The 26,021-nt window shown below is 32.9% G+C and overlaps 1 long non-coding RNA gene across 1 annotated transcript; it reads left to right on the forward strand.

Moving 5' to 3' along the window:
* The first annotated feature begins 3,640 nt into the window (after positions 1-3,640).
* Positions 3,641-22,503, forward strand: LOC127711993 (uncharacterized). Its single transcript, XR_007986920.1, has 2 exons — positions 3,641-4,071; positions 16,396-22,503. It is a non-coding gene; the product is annotated as an uncharacterized LOC127711993 (long non-coding RNA).
* The last annotated feature ends 3,518 nt before the right edge of the window (positions 22,504-26,021 follow it).

The following is a 26,021-nucleotide window of genomic DNA, read 5'->3' on the forward strand; positions in this document are numbered from 1 at the left end:
TTTTTTTTTATAATATCATCAACTTTGAAGAAATATTCATATGAAAATTATAATAATAAACTCCTTATAGACACTAGGATAAAAAAAAAATCTGAGCGAAAGACGCGTGTTTTGTCTACTTATCAGTGACGCTCATATTACTTCAAGGTTTAAAAAATATTCTTTAAAATTAAAATATTGCCTGTTCCAAGCAGGGAGATTATAGGGCACTGGGTGTCGTTTGTTGCCATCTGAAATAATAGTAATTTTAAAATTATTAGGTTTTAAGTTTTTGAAAAAAAACTGTTGTATTGAAGTTAGCCTATTACTTGAGAGTGAAAAATAAAATTTGTAGAGCCAGGGAGATACAACATGGACAGTTGAAAGTGCCATAATCACTCGATCACGGGTCGGAACACTGACCATCGCAATGTACAATTATTCTAACATTCTAATGTGAGTCTGTCCTTTCCGATCGTTACCTTTTCACTTTTACATTAAAGTTATTATCAAAATCATTTCTTATCAAACATTCACAAATCTCTTTAATCTGTTAATAGAAAATGAATTATGGCCGATTTGGTTATGTGATTGATGAATTAATGTATCCAGGATACCAGCACAAACTGCGTTAACGCGCGTTTAAGACAGGGAGTAAACGTGCGTTTACTTTTAACAAAATTAGAAAACACGCCGTTTTTACCTTAACGCGTATGTAAACGTAAATTTTTCTGTCTACTAAAATTTTGAGGTTATAACAGAATAAACGTGGCGTTTTCACAAAGTGCAAATGAGTTAACGCCGCGCTAACTTTTTTCCGGTTCACATTTTATGTTTGGTCTGCATCTCATGGGCTGTACGTTATATTCAAATCGACGTCCTGTAAACAATTCGGCGTTCTCTTTGCGATAACAGTCTCAAATCGATGTTCAAAAATTTGTAACCTGTAATTGAAACCAAACTTTAAGGTTTACGTCATGAATTAAAAAATAAGAGAAAGAAATCTGCTCTAATCGACACCAAATATTACATTACAGTATTCACAATGTTTAAATCATATTGTGTTTATTATATTGTAATTTTTTTCCAAAGGGAAAATTGGCTTTGAAAAGGGGATCCTTATTTGCCGTCAACTTTAATTTTTTTTATTAATTATGACGTTAGATTGTATTCCCATTTGCTGAACAATCGTCGATCTGGGTCCGACATTGATGCACTACTCTGAAATGCGATGGTGTATCGAAAGTGTGCAGTACCAGTATTGTCGAAACATTTCTACGCGAACTTCAGGATTACGGGCAACAACAAAGATCAGCCAAAAATAACATCTTAAATAGTTAACATACTAATGACTAATACATGCATGCAAATGTCAATACACCGGCCAACCAACTACGTAATACTTGATAAATATCAATTCACCAAACTTTAATAACAAATGGACTTTATTTCACGTAAATCTTGTGTTGAAATTTCCATATTTTGTCGTTAGGTTGCTGTCACATTTGTATATATCTTCATTTATTCATAACATTGGTATACCAATCAAGTTATATATTGTATTTAATTGATTCAATTAACAGACATTAAATTCTATATAAAAATGAGATGTGATGTGATTGCAAATGAGACAACTATCCATTGGAGTTAAAATGAAGTGGAAGTAAGCAAATGTAGTTCACCGTTCGGCTTTCAACAAAGAGAAAAAACCCATACCGTATAGTCGGCTTAAAAACGCCCGACATGAAAATTGTGAAATAATTCAAACGAGAAGACTAACTACCTAATTTATAAAAAATCAGTCAACGAAAAACAAATATGACTGACATGAACCAAGGCCAACCTCTGTCCTACAGGTTCCCGACTTGGGACACGTACAAAAAGAATGTGGCGGGGTTAAACTTGTTTGTGAGCGCTCAACCCCCCTAATCCGAGACAGTTGTGTAACTTTATTTCACGGGCATCAAGTGATATAAATTCCCATTTTTTCTCTCTATTATAAAGAATTTTTACCAAAAAAAGTAAGGTGAGCCCTAACTTGGGCTATATGTCACGTTACCAACAAATTGATGCTGAAAGAGATAAAAAAGATTGTTAGAAAATTTGAATTAAATATAAGAGATCGACTTAAGGAAGAGGAATCTATAGATTCATATTCAAATCACAGAGAAGACAATTTGACAATAGCTTACGACAAGAGGAACGCAAACACTAAATGCAAAGGCTAAATGCAAAGGCTTAACTTCATACGATTCTTCAACATCGACTATGAAAATTTACATGATGCATTAGTGCATCACCCTCTCACATATATTTTTCAATGGTGGAACGATGAGTATTCTAAATTGTTTTATAGCGATATTGTTCACGTCAATGGCCAATATATAGCGCGACTGCAAAATTTGAATTTACTTCTGAAGCAAAAACTAGATAATTCGGATAGACCTGAAGAAAATGACATCTCGGGCATCACGGAAGTTGATGAGTCGATTGTATAGGGAAAAACCAAAAAGGTCGTCAATTAACCTGAAAAAAAACGCGAAAGCAATTGGAATAGACAAAATACCTTATGAAATTTTAGAAGGGATAAACTGACAATTTTCTATATGAATTCTGGAACCTTTTTTTAAAATGGCACAGTGCCTGATTGCTTGTACAAAAGTATCATTTGTCCATTGCCTAAGAGAATGGGAAAGACTAATATTATACATAAAGTTACAGGCGTTTGAGTCTCAGTACTAGTTCAACTGAATTCAAATATAATGTAGTTAATGATAGACCAATGAGGTACCTTGAAAACATAACTCTACTGAGAATAGTGACAATTTGATTTTTATTCTTCAGATTTTGTCTTGACCACAGTTACTGTTGTGTTTTGTGTACTGTTATTTGTCTGAATGTCTGTTGGTATTTTTTTTCTTTTTCAGCCATGTCATTGTTAGTTTGTTTTCGACTAGAGTTTGAATGTCCCTTTGGTATCTGTCGCCTCTCTTTTACTCACTACGTTCTATACCGCAAAACCAAAAAAATAATGACACATGTTTATGTTTTGTTGATTTAAAAGACGGACGAACGATACCAGAGGGACAGTCATACTCATAGATCAAAAACAAACTGACAACGCCATGTAGTTTTAAGTAGTGTTCGATTTTGTTGATATGGTTGGATAATCAAATAATCTGTGAGCTGCGGAAATTCATTGAAACATGTTCAAAGTCATAAAAGTATGTACTTATATCTGAAAAGTGCTTTTATTCCACTTGCAATGATTGCAATATATACAGTAAAAGTAATGACATACCAATTAAAGGAGATGTTGGGTATATCATGTATATGTCAATAAGACAGTAACGCATGGGACATCTACAGCTCTTCAACATAAGACAATTGTCTACAAAACATGCCTATCACCCCTATGAAACCCTGGGGTAAATAAAAGAACTTGAATCCGTATGTTCTAATGAGAGAATAAGGGGTTCCCCAATTAGGTGCGTCTATGCTTTTAATGTATTTATCAAGTACGGAACCAATCAAGCCATTTAAGTTAATGCACTTTACCGTCCTGACTGATACATTAATACTTAAAACCATGAGTTAGGAATGTTTCCTTAATATTTTTTTTTTAAATTATTGTTCAAGTTTTACTTTTTAATTTAGGTTTCTTCGATACATCAACAACTGGATACGTTGCACATTATATCACTCCTGGACTGGACAGTTTTTCTGCTTTACCAAACGGTGACAATGTCATTGGGGTATGGTTATATGAAGATGGATTCGTTATCCTAAGCCCTACAACAAATGGACAGAGGTTGAATTATACTATATTTCTTGGTGGTGTTTGGACCTTGACATCAACTATATATAGGAACTTCAACGGTAAATCAAAACAAGTGGCAATACACGACACGACAACCAGAAATTCGAGATATTTTTGGATTGGATGGTACAACGACAAAATACAAGTTGGATTATCTAGTATCGTTTCTAAAAATGTTATCATGGAGTATACTGATCCTTGTCCATTCAGAATCCATTACGTTGCTGTCAGTAGAGTTACACATTCATATTGGGGGATACATCTAGGCGTTGGTATGATTCTCTAAGTTTAGAATTACGAACGGGTTTGTACTTACATGAGCAACACGACGGTTGCCACACGTGGAGCAGGATCTGCTAGCCCTTCCGGATCACATGAGATCACCCTCGGTTTTAGAATTGGATACGCGTTGCTCAGTCTTTAGTTTTCTATATTATGTTTTGCATACTGTTGTTTGTTTTTTTGGTCCTTTTCTTTTTTGCAATGTCAACTTTCGCATCTCGTTTATCTAACCAGAATCATATATTTTTCCAAAGATGATTCCTTTTTCTTAATTTCTTAAATTGGTCGGAATTTGCATTCCATTTGAATTGGATCTTATCAATCCTGAACATTGGGTTCCGGTAAGGCATTTTTTTTTGTTCTTTCCTTTTCATGATTGTTTAATATTAATCGAAATAAAAAGTTAGATAACAAAAATACCGAACTCCGAGGGAAATTCTAAACGAACAGTCCCTAATCAAATGGCAAAATCAAAGGCTCAAACACATCAAAAGACTAATAAAAGACTTCAGTTTATATTGGTTTCGGTCAACACAGGACAGGTTATGATGTGCTAGTAATTCAAGTCTTAACATCATTATCATCTTATTTCAAAAGAAACACTTATGCGGTGTCCTTTTTCAGTATAAGTATAGTCTGAGTTTGATATGATTAATTAGAAATAAAACCTCATGAACGATACCAGGCTAACCTACTATTATTCGAACATATAAATAAAAGCAATATTATTGTTATTTCCTTGATTATTGAGAACATATTAAAAGAGAGGTGAAAGATACCAAAGGGACATTCAAACTTATAAGTCGATAATAACTGACAATGTCATGGCTAAAAAGGAAAAGACCAACAGACATACAATAGTACACAAAACACAAAATAGAAAACTAAAGACTGAGCAACACGAACCCAACCATTAACTGGGGCAGATGTCAGGTTCTTCGGAAGGGTAAGCAGATCCTGCTCCAAATGTGACACCCGTCGTGTTGCTCATGTTAGTACAAACCCTGAAATTAAAGCAGACTTTGTATAGATATAAGAAGATGTGGTATGAGTGCCAATGAGACAACTCTCCATCCAAGTCAAAATTTATAAAAGTAAACCATAATAGGTCAAAGTACGGTCTTCAACACGGAGCCTTGGCTCACACCGAACAGCAAGTTATAAAGGGCCCCAAAAATTACTAGTGTAAAACCATTCAAACGGGAAAACGAACGGTCTAATCTATATAAAAAAACGAGAAACGAGAAACACTTATGAACCACATCAACAAACTACAACTACTGAACAAATATGTCCATCTTGTAATGATGTTTTCAATATGCTATCAATATCAATTGTTATTAGCTTAATTCCCACCCAGATTGAAACATGCTTAAAAATACCCACAAAGTTCTTATTATTTTCTTTAAAGAAAGACCGTTAACAATTGTATTTTTGTGTTTTGTGTACTATTGTATGTCTGTTGGTCTTTTTCCTTTTTAGCCATGGCATTGTCAGTTATTATCGACTTATGAGTTTGAATGTCCCTTTGGCATCTTTCGCCTCTCTTTTAATATGTTCTCAATAATCAAGGAAATAACAATAATATTGCATTTATTTATTTATATGTTCGAATTATAGTAAGTTAGCCTGGTATCGTTCATGAGGTTTTTTTCTAATACTTATAACCTTGATGCACTGTTTTGTGTTTATTAAAATATCACAAAAAGCATACAATTTAAGAGGTTTTAGTGCATCTATAGCTGTAAACAGAACCCTTACTTTTATACGAATTGGTCCTCAAGTGGTTGTAAAAATACACTTTTCAATTAAACAGTACTTTAACGTAGTGTTATTTTACATAATAACATCCTTAAAGAAGAATAAATTTCCTAACCATAGCCACAAAACTAAATTTATCTACAGAAAAATTAGAAGGACATTCATGCATCGGAGGTTTTACTTGGTTTTTAAACTCATAAACTTAGAAGTAAGCTTTAACTCAAATGTATGGAAACGCATATTAGTCACCAGTTGGCCAGTTGTTACCACAACTTGACGACAAACACAAGTGGGAATGTTGCCTTGTTATAGAACTTGTACATATAAACAAGTTTACTTGTTTAATTAATATTTCAACTTGTAGACTTACAACAAGTTGACTTGTTGGGTTCCTCCGTACAAGGGCACAAACCAAAAAGTACACAAAATATTATTGTGTCCTAGTACACTTTGCCGTTTGTACACTTGTTAATTGAACTTTCTTTCTAGCTTTATAAAAGTATACTTTCCAAGATAATCAAGTTCACTTCTCGTGTTGTTTCTCGCTTTGCCGACATAGTATAAGTTCATTTGTATTGTTTTTTATGACACATTTGAACTTGTTAAGAAAATATGGTTGATTTACTTGCGCAAAGTAAACATAATTTTCATATTGAGCGCGAAATTATCGTGAGATTTTGATTTTATGAATACATATTTTGTTTTCATGAATACATATTTTGTTTTCATGAATACACATTTGATTGTTTTTTAATGAACAATTATTTGTTTTTATGAACATATATTAATTTTTTAAAGAACAAATACTTATTAATGACCATATATTTATGTTTTATGCATATACATATGTATATTATATTTTATGAACACATATTTTGGTTTATTGAATATATATTTTGTTTTTATGAACATATATTCGTTTTTAAGAACAATTATTTATTTTATGAACATATATTTTGTTTTTTGTGAATATTGCAACGTTTCACACGCCATACCCGGGGGTCTTATTTATCTTTTTAAAACCTAACCTAACTTCATTCATTTCTTTCTTGCACAAGTTCGTTAAAGATTAATGTAATTAAATAAATGTAATTACACATGAAAACAATATTTGGCCGGCTAGAGTATTTTCGTGAAAAAGTTAGGATCAAAGAGAGGATTGAATTTGCATTTTGTCACTTGACAGGTGCAAATATTTTCAAAAAGTAAGGGTATTTTAATCTTTAACCTTGGTATATACTTCATTAAAACAAACTCATTTATGATTCGTTTTCTTCATCAGATAATACACTGTAATTACATGTCACGGATTATCAGTAAACGCACGAGATTATGACATAACTGGGGGTCTACCCATCCCCGATATTCCAACGACCATTATTCCTATACCTCATTAGTCCAACACCCCAATATCCCGACGCCGCCCCATTAGTCCGTGACCCCATTGAACCAACACCCCGATACTAATCGGACAAATAGGCTGTCGGGCTAGTGGGGTGTTGGACTTACGGGGTGTCGGAATATCATGGCTGCCCCTATATTAGTCCTAGATTGCTCTAGGGTCGTCAAGTTGGTTACTTATTCCTTATTCCTTATTCGTTACCTATTCGTTACTTATTCTCTTATTCGTTACCTATTCGTTACCTATTCGATACTTATCCCTTATTCCTTATTCGGTATTAATTCGATTTTAATATGTTTCAATCTTTCAATGCTTTATTTTTTTTTATCTCTGGTAATAGTTCTTTGTTTATCGAGGGAAAAATTACCCTCTTAGCGCGTAGGTATCCGTTTTTGCGCTCGACTGATCCCCTGTTATTTATTCGCTACTTATTAGTTCCTTTTTCGATTTTTATACGTTGCACCTTTGTATTGCTTTATTTTCGTGTCTCTAGTGTTGGTTCTTGGTTCGTAGAGGTGAAATTACTTTATTAGCGCGTATGTACCCGTTTCAGCGCTCGACTGATACCCTGTTACTTATTCGCTACTTATTCGTTCCTTATTCATTTTTTATACGTTGAACCTTTTTAATGCTTTTATTTTCTTTTTTTTTTTGTCTCTGGTGTTAGCTGTAGGTCTGTAGATGGGAAATAACCCTTTTAGCGCGTATGTACCCGTTTCAGCGCTCGACTGATACCCTGTTACTCATTCGTCCCTTATTCGCTTGTAATACGTTTGTTATACGTTGCACCTTTTAAAAAAAAATCAAACGTTTTCTTGTCTCTGGTGTAAGCTATGTGTTTTAAGGGGTATAATAACCCTATTAGCGCGTATGTATCAGTTTCAGCGCTCGACTGATACCCTGTAACTTATTCGCTTCTTATTTGTTCCTAATTTACTTTTTATACATTGTAACTTTTAAAGCTTTATTTTCTTTTATTTTCTTGTCTCTGTTGTTAGCTGTGGGTTTGTAAATGGGAAATAACCCTATTAGCGCGTATGTGCCCGTTTCAACGCTCAACTCATACCCTGTTACTTATTCGTTCCTTATTCGCTTGTAATACATTTGTTATACATTGCACATTGTAAAAAAATTTTTTTTTTTGTCTCTGGTGTTAGCTATGGGTTCTTAAAGGTGAATTAACCCTATTAGCACGTATGTACCCGTTTCAGCGCTAGACTGATGCCCTGTTACTTATTCGCTACTTATTTGTTCATACATTGCTCCTTTTTAATGATTTTGTCTTTTCCTTATTAGTCTGTGGTGTTAGTCCTGTGTAATTGGAGCTGAAATAACCCTGTTAGCGCATATGAACCAGTTCATGCGCTCGACTGATACTCTGTTACTTCCTCGTTCCTTAATGTTTTTTACGCGCTCGACTGATACCCTGTTTCTTATTCGATTTTTATACGTTGGTCTTTTGATTATTTTTGTTCGTGTGTTGTGTGTTAGTTCTCAAGTTTGTGGTTTGTTCCTTATTCATTTTATATACATTGCCCCCTTTTTATTGTTTTATTTTTCATTTGATGTCTTTGGTGTTATTCCTGGATTTGTGGTGTTGATATAACCCAGTAAGCTTAATGTACCAGTTTTTACGCTCCAGTGATACCCGGTTACTTTTTGTGCCCTTTCTTTTGCTTTCTTAGTTCTGGTGTTAGTTATTGGTTCATGCAGGTAAAATTACCATATTGGTACGTATTTCCCCGTCTCCGCGCTTGAATGATATCTGTTACTTATTTGATACCTTTTTGTTTTTTATTTGCAATGTTTTTGAGGCCATATGAGATGACATGCCCAAAATAAGCTTAAATAAATTCAGTAGACCTGGATTTGTACAAAGTACTAATAGTGCTTTGCAGTTCCTGTTTTTTTTACGCTTTTAACACCACAACAGAGTGATTTAGACTCTGAACCTTGCTTGTTCCAGCTATGGCAGATAGCTTCAGCCCGTGGTGCTTTTCGTTTTTTTTGGTGGTGCTCATAAATATGCTTCATGATAGGCACCATTATAAGACATCTCAGCCTTGTTGACCGGACCAATAAGTCTGGTGAATAGATGGGCCATAGAAACCAGATAAGACCACAACATTTAATAATTTAGACCCTGAACCTTGTTTGTTGTATGTTTTTGAAGATAGCTGCAGCCCGTGTTGCTTAATGAGTTTTTTTTTTGTGGTGCTTATAAATATATGAGATGGGTGGTCATCTCCAACTTGCAGTCTGGACCACCAAGTCTGGTGGACCAAAGAGTTGTGTTTATCAGATAAGATCCCAACCAAGTGGTTAAGACCTTCAGCCTTGCATTTTAGACCTTTTGGAAGAAAGCTGCAGTTCGGAGCGCTTAATTATTGTTGTGCTTATAAGTATATGACATGGGTGGACATCTTCAGCTTGGAGACTGGACCACCAAGTCTAGTGGTCCAACGTGTCGTCTTTATCAGATAAGAACCCAACCAAGTGGTTTAGACCATGAGTCTTCCATTATAGACCTACCGGAAGATAGCTGCAGTTTATGTTGCTTTATTATATTTTTTTAGTTGTGCTTATTAATATGAGATGGGTAAACATTCCTACATTTGTGAAGAAATTTTATTTATTCCTCTTCTAAATGAATCCTTTACTGTATTTCAATTACTACTTGTATATAAAATAACTCATAAACGACTATTTTCAAGTTTTACTAATAAAAAATATTAAAATCCGTAATGCTTATAGGTATAGAACCACTAATTCAGGCCCGGTCGGAAAGAACATACAAGAAAGTAGTACATATTTTAAACAAAATAGTTCCTACGCATAGCTGTATCTTTGTCAATAGTGGAAATATTTGGGTAGTTTTAGTATCAAATGAAAGCTTGGGGACTTGGGACCACTGTAGAATCCTTGTTGAAAGTTTTATTTGAATAATAAAGAAGTATATGAAATTTTAATAGGAGGGCTCATTTGGCCTGTTGTTCAGATCAGAAGTTCCTGTTTTTGTACTATCAAACTTCCGGGAACCAGTACGCTCTAATATGCAATTAAAGGTATGTTGATTTTTTCAGCACAAGTCAGGATAAGGTACAGTTTTGACATGAAATAACTGCCTATTTATTTGAACTTAAGACAAAGTAGCCATTAATGCTTGAAATTACAGAAATTAACATAGAAAGCAATGGGGCTATGAATTAGTGGTTTTATACCTATAGTGGTTTTTCTACGTAAAATGGAAGTATATTATAACTCAGTACAAAATTAATGCCGGGGATAGTAATGAACGGTACTAAGGTAACTTTGAATTCGAAATAACTCGCCCCATTGCTAAATCGCCCAAGACATACGCGCCCAAGTTATAAAAAAGAGTTAAATCCCGTTTAAAGGGTGCTTTTACCACTAGGAACCCAAAGCTAACACCAGAGACAAGAAAATAAAAGAAAAGAAAGCATTAAAAAGAAGCAACGTATAAAAAGCGAATAAGGAACAAATAAGTAGCGAATAAGTAACAGGATATCAGTCGAGCGCTGAAACGGGTACTTACGCGCTAATAGGGTTATTGCACCTCTAGGAACCCGTAGCTAACACCAGAGACAAGAAAAAAATTGAAAAGATTTTTTTAAAAGGAGCAACGTATAACAAACGTATTACAAGCGAATAAGGAATGAATAAATGACAGGGTATCAGTCGAGCGATGAAACGGTTACATACGCGCTAGTAGGGTTATTTCCCATCTACAAACCCACAGCTAACACCAGAGACAAGAAAATAAAAGAAAAGAAAGCATTAAAAAGAAGCAACGTATAAAAAGCGAATAAGGAATTAATAAGTAGCGAGTAAATAACAGGATATCAGTCGAGCGCTGAAACGGGTACTTACGCGCTAATAGGGTTATTGCACCTCTAGGAACCCGTAGCTAACACCAGAGACAAGAAACAAAATGAAAATTTCTTTTTAAAAGGTGCAACGTATAACAAACTGATTACATACGAAAAAAGGAACAAAAAAGTAATATGGTATGAGTCGAGCCCTGAAACGGGTACATATGCGCTAATACGGTTATTTCCCATTTACAAACCCACAGCTAACACCAGAGACAAGAAAATAAAAGAAAAGAAAGTATTAAAAAGATGCAATGTATATAAGGTGAATAAGGAACGAATAAGTAACAGGGTTTCAGTCGAGCGCTGAAACGGGTACATACGCGCTAACAGGGTAATCTCACCCCTACGAACCAAAAACCAAAACCAGAGACACGAAAATAAAGCAATACAAAGGTGAAACGTATAAAAATTGAATAAGGACTAAGGTACTGATTGATAATTTAGTCTTAGATGCACATTTTTTTTTATATTAGTTGTTATTGGCTTTGAACTAGCTGTCAGTAACTGCGAGTACTCTCAGATCTGTACTTTGTGTCTTTTTGTTGTTTGGATGTACAAGTACCAGTCACGTCCACATGTTTTTGTTATATATATTTCTAATTGTATCCATCTGATGAGTCAAGCTTTTTTCAACTGATTTGTATAGTTCGTTCTTATTTTGTACTGTTACACCACTGTCCCAGGTTAGGGGGCGGGTTGGGATCCTGCTAACATGTTTAACCTCGGCACATTCTGTATGTATGTACCTGTCCCAAGTCAAGAGCCTGTAATTCAGTGGTTGTCGTTTGTTGTTGTGTTACATACATGTATTTGTTTTTCGTTTAATTTTTTTTTTTGTACATTAATTAGGCCGTTAGTTTTCTCGTTTGAATTGTTTTACATTTGTGATTTCGGGGCCTTTTATAGCTGACTATACGGTATGGGCTTTACTTATTGTTGAAGGCCGTACGGTGACCTAAAGCTGTTAATTTCTGTGTCATTTAGTCTCTTGTTGAGAGTTGTTTCATTGGCAATCATACCACATCTTCATTTTCATAATAAGTAGCGAATAAGTAACAGGGGATCAGTCGAGCGCAAAATCGGATACCTACGCGCTAAAAGGGTAATTTTTCACTCGATAAACAAAGAACTGTTACCAGAGATAATAAATAAAGCATTGAAAGGGGAAACATATTAAAATCGAATAATTAACGAATAAGAAATCAGGAATAAGTATAGAATAGTATAGGTAACGAATAAGGAGTAAGGGATAAGTAACGAGTAGGTAACGAATAAGAAATAAGGAATAAGTAACCAACTTGACAACTAGAGCAATATAGGACTAATAAAGGGGAAGCCTTGATATTCCGACACCCCGTTAGTCCAACACCCTACTAGTCCGACACCCCATTAGTCCGATAAGTATTGGGGTGTCGGATCAATGGGGTCTCGGAAAATGAGGCGGCGTCGGGATATTGAGGTGTTGGACTAAGGAGGTATAGGAATAATGGTCGTTGGAATATCTGGGATGGGTAGACCCCCAGTTATTTCATAATCTCGTGCGTTTACTGATGATGCGTGACATGTAATTACAGTGTATTATCTGATGAAGGAAACAAATCATAAATGAGTTTGTTTTAATAAAGTATAAACGAAGGTTAAAGATTAAAATACCCTTACTTTTTTTGAAAATATATGCACCTGTCAAGTGACAAAATGCGAATGCAATCCTCTCTTTGATCCTAACTAAATATGTGTTCTCAAAATAAAATATACATATTTATAAGCATATGCATACAACATAAATGTATGTTCATAAATAAGTATTTGTTCTTAAAAAAAAAAGATATATGTTCATAAAAACAAATAGGTTTACATAAAAAAAACAATTAAATATGTATTCATGAAAACAAATTATGTATTTATAAAATCAAAATTTCATGATAATTTCGCGCTCAATATGAAAATTATGTTTACTTTGCGCAAGTAAACCAACGATATTTTCTTAACAAGTTCAAATGAGTGAACTTGACTTATTCATAAAAAAAACAATACAAATGAACTTATACCATGTCGGCAAAGCGAGGAACAACACGAAAAGTTAACTTGAATATCTTGGAGGGTATACTTTTATAAAGCAAGAAAGAAACGTTCAATTTAACAAGTGTACAAACGGCAAAGTGTACTAGGACACAATAACATTTTGTGTACTTTTTGGTTTGTGCTCTTGTTCGGAAGAACTCAACAAGTCAACTTGTCGTAAGTCTACAAGTTGAATTATTAATTAAACAAGTAAACTTGTTTAACTGTACAAGTTCTATAACAAGGCAACATTTCCACTTGTTTTTGTCGTCAAGTTGTGTTGAGAACTGATCAACTGGTGACTTATATACGTTTCCATACTAATATGCGTTTCCATACAAATGAACAAACTCGGTAACTGCTGTAAATCTGTTAATGGAAAGAAATCGATATCGTTGAATCTAAATTTTAATATGATAAATTATCTGTACATGCTGTACTAAGTTGAATTTTTAAATCCTTCAATACTTATGTAGATTAACCAAGTTTACACAAACGTGTTGTTAAAGGCAACTTTAACATGCAGTTCAATAAACGGGATGAGGATGTTGATCGTCAGATAGTCTTAAATATTGTTTATATATATATATATATATTTGTTCTTGTAACAACTCTATGATATCTTTGGTGGCTGAGGCAATTGCTATTCAGAGTTTTCACAACAATATAATTTTTCAACTTGAAATAAGCCTTACAATAGTGGATTGCATTTTTTGCACCTATACATTAATAATGTTTCCTTGTTGGATTCAAACAAAACCGTTAAATTGTCAACAGCATCACATGTACTGTGCCTCCAAATATATACATATATATCGTAAAAGTTGTATGTTCATTTCTAACAAGTCAAAGGATAAAAAGGAAAAAAAAAAAAAATGAAAGTACAATAATTTTAAAACCTATTGAATTCGATAGACAACCATTGCAAAATGTCACTAAAATATCAATCCATCAATAAAATGTGTTTCAGTCGTATTCAATTCATTCGAGATATTCCTGGTTCCACGGATTACTGGATACTGTCCATAATGGCAATGCAACGTTACAATCGATTAAATGTGGCTTAGAAAAAAAGAGACGTATAAATATCAAAATATACGACAAACCTTATAATATGTATCCCCTTCTGGATTATATCTGGTTTATAAAGTTAAAACTATATTTATTCTCCGCCTGTAAATTTCTTAACATCATGGCTAATCAGTGATAGAAATCAAATTATATTTTTGAAGCTGGCAAAAAGCGTGTTCTAATGGGGTCTCAACAGCACAGGAGGGTCGTTTTACTTATGTGGCTATTTTTTATAGCATCAGTGGCAACAGCACATACAAAGATCACATCCCACAAGCCCATTTGACCACATCGACCTTATAAAAATCAGGCTTCAATAATAAGGTGTATATTCTGTTTCATATTACTAGAGATTGAAATCCGTTCAAGATCCATTTATGCAGAAATTATTTTATTGTTTACATCTTTTCAGACATATTTATTAATTTTTGTATATTTTGCATGAAGGTGAATCAAGAAAAGCGCTTCGGAAGCATTTAATCTATAACGTGTTGTTTTCATTTTTTTGTAAAGGATCAGAAGATATTTTGAAATACATTCCATATAAAGTGTTATAAACAAAAGTGTAAACATAGAGTAAACTTTATAACGACTATATAAAAGCTTGAAAATAAACCCAACTGTGAGTGAAAGGTATATAAAGTTTGCAAAGTTAAGTCGTACCTTAATTGGTAATCCGATAGCCATCAAATAATACAGTCAAATCTCATATCTTTATCATGTTTATGTAAATGTTAGATTGTTATTGTTCTAAAAAGACACCGTGTACAGCGATATAAGTTATACACAGATATACCATAATAATTAATAAAAAAAGGACTGTTTCGACTTTTCAGAAAGGCATATATTATGCAGTTGTAATTTGCGACGGAACGTGTTTCATTTTTGACTCATCTCATGTTTACTATAAAAAAAAAGCCCCACTAACAAATAACTTGAATAAAACACATGCTCGATAACAAATGGATTATACTCATATCTGATCAGGTCGAAACAAGGGAAGCTGTCCGGGCGTATCTTATTACTAGTAGCATTAAAAGTAGTTTATGCTAGACTTTTTATAGAGAGCTATGAAATTTTTAAGTGTAGTGATTTCATCATTCTGTATATTACATAGTGTTGGTAAACTAACATGTATATGCTGTTTATTTAATAAACGGATGATGATGTTTACACAACAATATACTTTTTTCAGCATGAATGTCGCCTTACAATGATGGATTGCATTTTTGCAACTACGCATTTATATTGTTCCCTTTTTTGGATTCGAACCCAGTATAAAGTTATCAACAGCAACACCATGCACTGCTTATGCAAACATATTTATTTCTTATGCAGCAAAAATCCTGCAATCTGATTGGTTAATTACCCGGGTGTAAATAATACATCCTTGTTCACCCGGGGATAAATAAAATTTTGCCAAAAATTCTATAAAAAAAAAGATGTTGCCAACATTAAAAAAAAAAAAAGAATGAAAAAAAATGAAAATGCAAATTTTTTTTTCCAAAATTTAAAAATAGAAAATAGATAATAAATGAATACATGTATGAGGACATAAAATAGAAAAAAAATGTTTACCCCAAAAATTAGAAAACAAAAAAATCCAAATTTCCAGAAAATAAAGAAAGAAAAGTATTTGACAATACGCAGCAACATCAGTGTTGAAAAAATATTGCACTGGAAATTCTTCAATAACATTTTTCAGTTTACATCTCAGTTTTAAAAGGAGTAAAGGAACGCTTCGTAAAAAATAAATTTGTTATCTTGGCGTAATCAGGGGTGTACGAAATTTTACACCGGTTTTGAAAATGCATACGCCCTAAGGCTGAGCCGCAGGGTGTATGAATTTTCCACACCGGTGTAAAATTCTGTACACCCCTGATTATACCAAGATAACTAATAATATACATGGGAAAAGAATGTTCAGTCCACACGAGTCAAATGATAAAAAAATTTAAAAAAAAATATAAAAAGTGATACCCATTTTCCTTTACAAATGCATTATACTCATACCTGATTAGTCCGAAACATGGGAAATGCACCCGGGAGTATCGTGTAATTAGTAGCATTTAAAGTAGTTGATGCTAGACACTATAGTAACTCCAGTTTTATATATATTTTAGAATACCAAGAGGACACATCATGTAAAGTTACTCATTGTGACAGTTGTAAACGTTATACACTTAGAACGAAATGTCCAGCTTTTGTTATGAAGATGTCTGTTGAGGTTAACTCAGAGGACGAATGCTATTCCCGATGTTACAAGGATGACGACTGCGAAGCCTTCCATTATGATAATACTGCGCATGTGTGCCGCTTGTTCACCGATGAAGTTGATCCAGACGGCGAAATCATATCTCCAATTTTTCGAAAGTTACATTGAGAACTATATAACCCATTTTATATTTCAAAGTGCTGAAGATATTTTAAATCGAAAAACGGAGAAAAAAGTTAAGTGAAATATTTGAACTACCTGTATATCAAAGTCATACAAACTTTACACTTTGTTTTTATACAATTTGTGTGTCTTAAAAGCGTTACATAATTGTCTTTTCTGGTTCTTTATATTTCTTGTAATTTTGTTTTATTTCAGTAGCATATCACTTTCGTAATAATTGTATGTACATTAAGATTGTGATATAAATCCTATTGGTGAAAGTGATTGGGCAGGGTCGAATATAAGTAGAATTATGATACGGATATTACGAAAAACTTTGTACTCAAGAGGGTCATTTGTTGATGTTTGGTATATATAATTGGAAATTCCATCGTGCTATATCATAGTATTTTCAAACTTTTCGACAGAGCTAACCAATGACAAAATTAGTTATGCCACTTAATGAGCGATGTGATCAGCATTTTTTTACGTCGATTATATGAAATAATCACGGTTACATCATTTGTCAGTATCTATTTAACAATTTTCTTTGCAATCCAAAAGAGATGAAAAGTGTGTCAGTTTTGTTGGGCGGAATGTATATATATACGCGTCTTTATCCTGTCGAAATAGTGGAAGGAGATGCAAAGTTATTTACACGTTATAACAACATTGCAACAACTCTTTGAGAGATCTTCGGATTGCCTGTTGCAAGGAAAAAAATGTTCTTACAAAAATCACCGTCATTTTCAAGTGGCTGAAGAAATCCTGCTTTTCATGACATTTGTTCCCTTTTGGAGAACCAATTTGTAATAATCTTAATCGTGTAGATGCATATCATTTAACCCGAATATCAATAAATCATCATTCAATTCAATCAATCAAATTTATTTTTGTTTGTGAAATACTGAATACATTTGACGATTTAGAGGACTGCGGAGGAAATGGACTGAACACAAAGTAGAGTGAAATTTTAACTTAAACTTTGGGAAAGGAGTATTTCCACCTTGTTTTCACCACAATTCTGGTTTCCATGTATAGTTAAACAATACTGTTATGGGACCAGTGATGATGCGATTTTAATGAAGAAAAGAAAAGTACCCAACATGTTTTCGATGTTTTTATTCGAATCATAAGAATGGTAAAATTGAAAATATCATCAGAAGAGAAAAGCTGCAAATTATCTGACATTGACATCCTACAAAAGAAACAAAAGTAATGAAAACGTAAAATGTAATGGGATCAGTCAATTTCTCTACGAAGTCATTTTAATAAGATATCAAACTATTTTTCAATAGTTTTAGTTTTATGTGTTACTTTTATTATTTTTTTTATTTAGTATTGCAGTTTTTGTAGACGTTTCTTAAATGTTGTTAGGTTCAATGCTGTTTTAATCGTATCTCCTTTTACTCATATTCATCAATTTAGCATACATTAATACACTTATATTATACTAGATGTCTTTATACATATATAATTCGTCCCAAAGTTAGACTAACAATGTTATATCTCAAATTTTCGTTAGCAAATTTTAGTTCTTTCCTCAGCGGGAATTCGAGCCCTTGCTTCTGTGACATCTTACATTAGCAATCTTTTATAAACTAGTTGTTTTCTTTAAAAAAAAAAAGGGTTTTGAAAGAATTTTTACATTATCTTAAACAGCAAATTTTCAAAGATTTCATGTCAGCACACGAGTTCTAACTACTAGGCTGGTGATGCCGACGGTGGAAACGCCCACTAGCAGTGACATCGACAAAAAGGTTGTTATATGTAATCAGAGATACTCCTTTATTTTTAAATCATTTGAATTATGTTCATTTTGAATTGTATGTTTTTTATACCTAAATATTGATTGTGAAATACATCTTCTATTGTCGTTCTTGCATTTAGTTTGATTTGCAACATGACTTCAAATACAATTTTATCAACTTGAATAAACATATGATATAATGTTTATTGTTATTGACTAGAAATCTAAATAGGAAATTATTTGACAAATTTACGAATCTAAAACATGTGATGATAATAATATATAATGTATGAGTTCAGTTAGTTGTCATAACTGCAATATGTCAACATTGCAGTTAAACAATATGTCTAACAGTGTAGTCAATGTCCATTTAATACAGAGTGTTAAAGCACACAAATCAGTATGAAGTTTCACAATACTACTTAGTATACATGTGTTTAATGCAATATCATTGATGAATGCAAAGTTGTTCAAAAGGGGAGGGGTTCTTTTGTTTAAAAATAAAAAATTGATTCTTTTATCAGGAATAAATTTTGTATTCAATCATATATACAAAAATTGACAATTTTAAATATGCCATAGCTGTTTGAGAGTACCCATCCCACTTTAGAATCGAAAAAGGCCACATGATGCCAATAGGACGTCAGGAGTGCCTGGACAACACACAACTGTCGCTTTAAAAGTAATGTAAAAAGGGACTCATTGACAATAACAACAGAAATAACCTGTTGAATAATATACTTAAGTCATTGGGTGTTTATGATATATATACAAACTTCAATAATTTCAGTCTAAAATCATATAACGGGGAGGGGGGTTGTTTGCTGATGGAATATTCATTCTCACGTGTTGCAAATATGGCAGTATTGATTATCTATTTGCATTATTGGACACAACAATGTCCTACATTTTGTTGTGCAGAATAATAATTTTCATTGACAAGTGTCTTTTTATCAAGTTCTTAAAATAGTTATTTTTAACATTCTTCGCCCCACCAATGGAGTAGTAAATGGTTGACTCTCTCTAACATGCATATTGACAAATCTAACTAGCAGAAAATATTTATTTGTCTGCTTTGGGGAAATATTTTGGGATGTAAAATGACAGTGCATGAATACAGATGAGTGTCAGTTACACACAAGGAAGAACATAAGGAAAACGTATATAAATATTACAAAAAGGCTCATGCCACGGAATCACCATGAAAAGAACATATCATCAAAATAATGTAAAATAACCAAATTGTATATTTATTTATTTATTTATTATATTTTGGTAGATAAGAAGTGGATAATAAATTGCTAATACTGATAATGAAAAAATAAAAAAAAAGTTATATCTATGTAAGAATTGTCTAAAATATGGAATGCAATTCTACAAAAGAGCGGAATAACCACCCCCCAGCCCCCCCCCCCCCCCCAACCCCCCATAAGAAGGATGCATTAAAAACTCATAAAACGAAAGGATACAATAAATAAAAACGACAAAGACGAATCAACTAGAATTTTGGGGTGATATGAGGTGCTCCAGAAGGGTAAGCTGACCCTGCACCAGTAATGGCAAGCATTGATATCGTAGATTAGAAAAAAAAAGAAAAATACAAAATGGAAAAGTAATTAGGATCCATCCACTGCTTACATGGTTTTTGCATAACATATTTTTTCAATAGCCTAAGTCATATTTGTTACTAATAATGTCATTTAATTACATAATTGTTTGAAATATAGAAGTTTTTCGTAGACTATATGTTTTGTGGTTACCTATCCAATGTTATTTAAACATGTGTTATCATATATAATTTCATTCAAACTGTCATTAATGTATATACTTTGTCTCACGAGACTACGATTCTTTATATCTGACATAAGAATGATAAAGATAATAATTTAATTATTATTTTTCTGATTTAACTCTTGAGGAAGTATCATGTCTTTTTGTAAATTTATGGAAATTAAAAAATAATGTCTTGCGTGAGACGAAATAAGAAGAATGTGAGCCATATGTATGTTCGGGCGTTAAAGAATTAGAAGAGCGTTTTTTTAAACAGATGATTTATGGTCGGAAATAACTGCCTGTCATATGGAGGTCGACCTTGACCTTATTTTCATTTTTGAATTACCTCCTGAAGAGAAAGTTCAAATATAATTTATGTTTCGTTGATAATATTTCACATCTTGTATTGTGATCGACCGAATAATAAGTTTAGAGTTTTATGAACATTGAAGACCTTGTTGTGACTAAGAAATGGAGAATAGGAAAAAGAAGCAACTATCAATGAAAGTAAATGGTGATTTTGTGTCATGAATAGTACACTATATTCTTTCGTATTATGTAAAAATCAATTGTTTTAATGTGATTTCTTTTCACGACATGGAAAAGTAATCAGAATCCATTCATTTCTCACCGCATAGTCAGCTATAAAATACAATTTCAATAGGTTCAGTTTATCTGTTATTGATAATTTCTATCTAATTAAATGATTGTTTGAAATGTTATAATTATTCGTAGACGATACATGAATGTTTTTAAGTAGCCTGTTTAATGTTAAATGATATCTCATTTACTCATATTTATAAAAACATATTATTAATTAGTATACTGTGTGTTCTATGAGTAAAATTGTTTATATCTTATATTATCGATGCTTTTCATAGCCATGTACTTATTTGTTCTAATATAAGGCAATACTCTATATTTTTGTAAAGTAGGAGGTATGATAAGAGCCCTTACTTGGCCCTGAAATTGCAAAAATAGTAATATTGTTCAAGAATTTCAAAATTATGTTATTTTTGCATAACTGAATAGGTTAATATAATTTGGATACTTTGGTTTAGAAAGGTCACTTGAGGTGTCACATTTATGTCATAAAGGCTGCTGGGGGACTACTACTTCCCGAGGGTGTCATCAGCTTAGTTGTCTGCTTTTGCACCCGCATGATTTATAATATATACAAATAAGAAGATGTGGTATGATTGGCAAAGAAACAACTCTCCACAAGCCATACCGCAGAGTCAGCTATAAAAGGCCACGAAATGACAAATGTGAAATAATTCAAAAGAGAAAACTAACGGTCTTATTTATGTACAAAATAATGAATGAAAAACAAATATGTTACACGGCAACAAACGACAAACACTGAATTACAGGCTCCTGACTAGGGACAGGCACATACAAAATGTGGTGGGGTTAAACTAGTTAGATGGCGCAAAACCCTCCCCCTAACCTGGGACAGTGGTGGGTCACAGCACAAATAAGTAGACACTACACAAAACAATAAACGAAAAACAAATATGACAAACAGCAAAAAAACAGCTACTTAGTTACATGCTCCTGACTTTGGACAGGCATATGTAGAGTGTGGTGGGGTTAAACTCGTTTGAAGGCGCCAACACTCCCCAAACCTGGGACAGTGGTGTAACAGTACAACATGAGAACACTACATAAAAAATCAGTTGATAAAGGCTTAACTCATCAGATGGATACAAATAGAAATACATCTACCAAAAACACAAATAGGACGTGGATGGGTACTTACACATCAACACAACAGAAAGACACTAAGTCCAGATCTGAGAGTACTCGCAATTACATACAACTAGTTCAAAGCCAATAACAACTAATGAAAAAAATCATGCATCTTAGACTAAAATATAGAACATGCCTTTCTTAAATTGTTCGTTCGTGAAATTAGAAATTATTAAGAAACTGAAGTTCCAACTCCCTCATGCAAAGTTGACATTTGATGGTTTTGCTATTATTTTTAGATACCTTCTGGGTCAAACAGTTTTTCCCGTGTTTTGGTACTAATACATTTTTAGCTTTATAATTTTGGCTTTGGGCGTTCCTGATGAAGGTTAATCCATAAAAGCCATTTAGACGCACAATTCTTTAAAGTGTTATTTTCTTTTTTCGTAGTTAAAGGATATAATGAGTATCTAATAGAATGTTAACATGAAATGAATCAAATTAAACAGGTTAGACATTTCCCCGTGTGTACTCTCGTTAAAGAATTAGTGATATTATAATTCCATTTCTAATTCATTTATGTATATCATGTTGCTTGTATATTTTCTGTAAAATAAAATGAATAAAATACATTTTCTACTTCAGAGTCTCTTTAGGACAAAATACCTGTATATCAATTATTAAGTCACTTTCCAGTTTTAATGTCATTCATCATCAAGAAAGGTATTTAACAAATTCTATGGCTAGAACAAGATATGACGATACTAATGAATAATGAACTAGCTCCATTAGTGGTCATAACTACAATTTTCCAACCTTGCATGTTTACAATGTCAAAGTTATATGCAATCAATAATAATGCTATAGTTTTACCGAATGTCAATGCACAATTTATGAATTTTTCAACATTACATTTACAATTGTTTAGAAAACGTACAATTACCTGTGGATGCTGATATTTGATACAGTCGTTTTGCTTAGTAATCTAAAAGGTAGTTTGGCAACCAGACATTTGAGAAGGAATTATACATATATTATGGTGTTGCTGAATTTGTTGGATTAATTTTGACTTTTTTATAAATACAATAGCTATTTAAAAGCACGCATTGATCTTGAAATTTAAAAAAAAACCAAACAGTTGAAGTTAAAAAAATACGTAAAATGCCTGGATTCAAAATGTTGGCATTTGAAGTTTCATAATCATACACGAATCTGTACACAACAAAAAAATTATTTGAGGTCAAAGTGTACCTCAGTGGCTCTAATTATCAATAACTTCAATCTGAAATAAAATCAAATCACACATTCTTCTATCTATGCATAGCAGTTGAAGTATAAAGGACACGTTAAGTGACAAGATGCCACAAAATTGGCACTTGAAGTTTCATAATCAACAGGAATATGCATACAAAAAGATGGTTGCAGGTAAAATATACTTTGTGGAAATGAAATATAGTCGGCTACAATTCTCAATCGATTAAAATTGAAATAAAAAAACAATACATAATTGTAAATCCATTAAACTGGCACTGTACGTGTGTCGTGCTGAAAAGTGTTGTGTTTAAAACAAACCGTTACACGTGTTTTAACAAGGCTTTGCTAAAAACATGTTCTAGTATTAAACTAAATAAAAGTTTCTATATTTGGTTATATATCAATATCGATCTGACTTACATTAAAAGATACAGATCGACGAAAGATTTAGACAGCAACTCATTTTTGTTTTTGTCATCTTCATCTATACTGAAAAATCATTGTAACAAAAAGGTGCACATGTCAACTAGGCAGCAATTAGTCCTCCAGCTCCATACAAATGATTTCCAGGGGTCACAGAGTATTTAATATATGCGTTCGACATGTATTTGGCCATTATTCCCTCAAGTATATAATACATATATAATGATTGTTTATTAATAAACTTCCAGTGTTACTATTTTTTTAATAAAAATTGAAGTATAAGAGAATATACTTTATACTGGAAATCGCCTCTTATATATTATGTACAAAACTCAGATTGAAATATTATACTTCATTCACAAAACACAAACATCTTTTTTTCAAAAACTTATCGGGAAATTCGAAGTTTACAGAATATTGATATGCATACATCAACATATAAAGAGCGACAACTTTCTTTGTCTGTCAAGTAGAAATGCTACGGATGAACACGGATAAAAAATATTGAGATAACGCATCAAGCTAAAGCAACTTACAAAAAGGCAAAACCATTTTCTATAAAAACAAATACATGTATGTAATTACAAAAGTCTTTTCCAGGGCTTGAACACTTAATCACTTAAAAATATCAGAAGGTAATTGCAAAATTAATCGTTTAACTGCTGATTTCTACGGATAATTTCAGAAACTCCGTATAGATCTCTATGTCCGTCCGTCTGTCCCTTGCATCCTTTCTATCTACCTACATACCAAAACATCAACCAAAAATATATTTACAACTTTGTTTCACACTTTTATAATAACTTTTCTCTAGGGTTGTAAAAGAGCAGTCAGAAAAAAAAATACAGAGGTATAAATTGGTAGATATGAATTGGGATTTAAAATGGGAAATTTGTGATGTTAAGTGGGAAGTTTTTATTTACATGTTCATCTTATATCAACGAGAGTGTAAGCAGCAGGAATAAACGTACTGGGGTTGTTATATCACAACAGAGACGTCCAGACTTTTGAATGGTTAATTTATTGGTAGCCGGAGTATTGTAGGTGACCATCCATCTTTGGCAGGTAGCAATCCTAGTCATTTCAGATTGGAGTCGAACGCACCTTGATGAAGCGGGACTAGAACACACAACCAATTTTTACATTTATGATACATTACTTATAACTGAGAGAAGCTTAAAAAGCACTTGAAATGGACGATTGAACATTTGAGTAATTCTAGATGTGTTTCTGGTAAACGGGAGATAATCCAATATGAATTATGTTCAATCGTACTTACATTGGCAATATATATAAACATAAAAAGTTGTGTATATGATTGCCAGTGAGACAACTCTCCACCAGGTACAAAATGACGTAGAAGATAACAGCTATACGTCACCGTACGGTCAGTAACCTTAAGCAAAACCCATGCATCATAGTAAATATAAATAAGAAGATGTGGTATGAGTGCCAATGAGACAATTCTCCATCCAAGTCACAATGTTTAAAAAGTAAACAATTATAAGTCAAAGAACGGCCTTCAACACGGAACATTGGCCCACACCGAACAGCGAGCTACAAAGGACCACACACTTACTAGTGTAAAACAATTCAAACTGGAAAACAAACGGTCTAATTTATATAAAAACGAGAAACACTTATGAACCACACCAACAAACGACAACCACTGAACAACAGGCTCCTGACTTAAGACAGGGGTATACAAATGCAGCTGAATGGTACGTTTTTGAGGCACCGATTTTCACACTAACCTGAAACAGTAGTGGAACATTGCTACATAAAAAGACACAAAATAAAAGATCACTTGAAATGGCTTAACTCGATCAAAAAGACATATAAACAAATAGATTTTGAACATACACTGAACGATTAAGCTTGATCTATGACACAATATAAATACAATATATATAAAAAAAAGATGAAGGTACAATGCCAAACACACAACTCTTACTTGGGTCAAAATGGTAAACGGGAGATAATCCAATATGAATTATGTTCAATCGTACTTACATTGGCAATATATATAAACATAGAAAAGTTGTGTTGTTCAGTGGTTGTCGTTTGTTGGTGTGGTTCATAAGTGTTTCTCGTTTTTATATAGATTAGACCGTTTGTTTTCCAGTTTGAATTGTTTTACACTAGCAAGTGTGTGGTCCTTTGTAGCTCGCTGTTCGGTGTGGGCCAATGTTCCGTGTTGAAGGCCGTTCTTTGACTTATAATTGTTTACTTTTTAAACATTGTGACTAAATAAAATAACGTACACAGGTAAATTTAAATATAATGATTTTGGTGTTGGGAGTACGGAAACACTTTTTACAAAATAAACAAATTTGCTGTTCACAGTACGAGTACAGAAGTGAAAATGTATCATCATACTATATACTTCAAATCAAAGGTGGTACATTTTAAAAAGAGTGAACGAGATATAACATACAATAAGTAAACATTGAATAACAGAAATGCATTACAAATAGTGT

Source organism: Mytilus californianus, unplaced genomic scaffold (assembly GCF_021869535.1).
Source record: "Mytilus californianus isolate M0D057914Y unplaced genomic scaffold, xbMytCali1.0.p SCAF_8, whole genome shotgun sequence".
Classification (NCBI taxonomy): domain Eukaryota; kingdom Metazoa; phylum Mollusca; class Bivalvia; order Mytilida; family Mytilidae; genus Mytilus; species Mytilus californianus.